This window comes from Penaeus chinensis, chromosome 15 (assembly GCF_019202785.1).
Source record: "Penaeus chinensis breed Huanghai No. 1 chromosome 15, ASM1920278v2, whole genome shotgun sequence".
Classification (NCBI taxonomy): Eukaryota; Metazoa; Arthropoda; class Malacostraca; order Decapoda; family Penaeidae; genus Penaeus; species Penaeus chinensis.
In genome coordinates, this window is record NC_061833.1 from 3,692,796 (window position 1) to 3,695,295 (window position 2,500).

Sequence of the window (2,500 nt, forward strand, 5' to 3'; positions counted from 1 at the left end):
AATTGCAATAAAACGACATACAAGAATAAACGAGTAAACAAAGAAACATCAAAACAATTGTAATTATCTTGCCAATCGTAAAAAAATATCTATATAAAGCAAAAACAACATAAATAATAATAACAAAAAATCTGCAACAACAACAGGAATAATAACAAAAAATCTGCAACAACAACAACAGAAATAATAATAACAAAAAATCTGCAACAACAACAGAAATAATAATAACAAAAAAAACTACAACAACAACAAGAATAATAATAACAAAAAAAAATCTGCAACACCAAAAAATAGTAATAACAAAAAAATCTGCAGCAACAACAAGAAAATAAAAGCAAAAAAAAAAAAAAAACTGCAACCACAATAACAACACCAACAGGGATAATAACCAAAAAAAAAAAAAGTATTTCAACAACACAACAATAAAAAAATAGCAATAAAGGACCGTAATGAACCAAGGCAGGGGCGTCCGGAAAGAAATGACACGCGGAATGAAACAGCTTCAGGAGGAGAGAAAAAGGAAGAAAAAAGACGTCCTTCCAAAGTGGATGTATTTTAATCACATTAAACCAAGGCTCGCACGAACACACACACAGACGCGGACGCCAGACAGGGGGAGGGGCGAGGGACGAGACTGTCTGGCTGTCTGTCTGTCTGTCTGTCTGTCTGTCTGTCTGTCTGTCTGTCTGTCTGTCTGTCTGTCTGTCTGTCTGTCTTGTCTGTCTGTCTGCGTATGTATGTATGTGTGTATGTATCTGCCTGTGTGTGTATGTCTCTGTATCTGTCCTTGTCTCTGTCCCTCCCTCCCTCCCTCCCTCCCTCCCTCCTTCCCTCCCTCCCTCCCTCCCTCCCTCTCTCCCTCCCCCTCCCCCTCCCTCTCCCTCTCTCTCCCTCCCGCCCTCCCTCCTTCCCCCTTGCCATCCCTCTCCCCCTTGCCATCCCTCTCCCCCTTGCCCTCCCTCTCTCCCTCTCCCTCTCTCCCTCTCTCCTCACGCCCCTGCTTCTGTCTGTCTCCCGCTACCTCAAGGCCGCAAGTGAAACCTGGAGACAAAACAAACTGAGCAAAATACAAATCCATATCAAATACAAGCGCGACGCCCGAGACACCGACCGACAGCGGCAGAGGCACCAGCGCCGGCGGGGGATCGAGCTTGCGCCGCCCTCAGTGCCGGGGGAGACGACGCATCGCAGCCGGGGAAATGAAAAACGTGACGAGAGAAAGAAAGGGAAGAAGAAACAGATGGCAGCCGGATAGACAAGGAGACACAGAGACAGAAACAAAAAAAAAAAAAAAAAAAAAAGCCAGATGGACGAGCGGCCAGCCGGGAGCATACAGAAAGACTTGGAATGCAAGCAAACCCGTTTAACAATATGAAATACAGCGGGACACACACACACACGCTCGCACACGCACACGCACACGCACACGCACACGCACACGCACACGCACACGCACACGCACACGCACACGCACACGCACACTCACACTCACACTCACACTCACACTCACACTCACACTCACACTCTCACACACACACACACACACACACACACACACACACACACACACACACACACACACACACACACACACACACACACACACACACACACACCCGGAAACGCTTAGCGGACACAAAGAACTCCAAATAACGCCACAATGGACCTCTCTCTTCTCGTTGCTATACCTCCTGTTCTGAATCTTTTTTATATTTTTTTTATTCCAATAACCCTGATATTTTCGTTCGATCTCCTCGGTTCTCTCTTTTTTTAATCACTGCTTTATCCATTCTGCCTACACAATCATTATTCATTACCCATTCTGCCCCCCCACAATCGTTATCCATTAACCATTATCCCCCACCATCATCACGTCTTTCCCCCATTCTTCCATTCGCTTCAAAGCGGACACCGGCCATCATGCGATTTCTCAATAACGCCATGCAATCCCTAAGTATCGTTAGTCCGTCTCTCGGTGAAGTCATGCCATTTCTCAGTGTAGTCATGCAGTCTCTCAACGTCCCTGCTGGCGAACCATGTGGTCTCTTAATAATAAATATCACCCAAAAGTTCTCGATGCTGCCATGCGCCTGACTGACTGACTGTCTCTCAAGACCGCCATGCCATCTCTCAACACGGCCTCCGACTTTCTAAATATTGCAGGGCAGGGTTTCAATAACGTGTCCAGCTCCTCGCCGTGCAGTTTCTCAATACTATTATGGAGCCTCTTCATATTGCCTTAATATTGAAACAGCCATCTTGAGGCGTCCTCCCAATACCGATACGCGCTCTCAGTTCCGCCATACAAAATCTCCGAATATAGACAAGTTTATACATGCATACATACATACATACATACATACATACATATATATATATATATATATATATATATATATATATATATATATATGCGCATACATATATAATGTACATGCATATATAAAAAATGTGCGAGTCTGTGTACACACACAATTATACATACATGAATACATACATG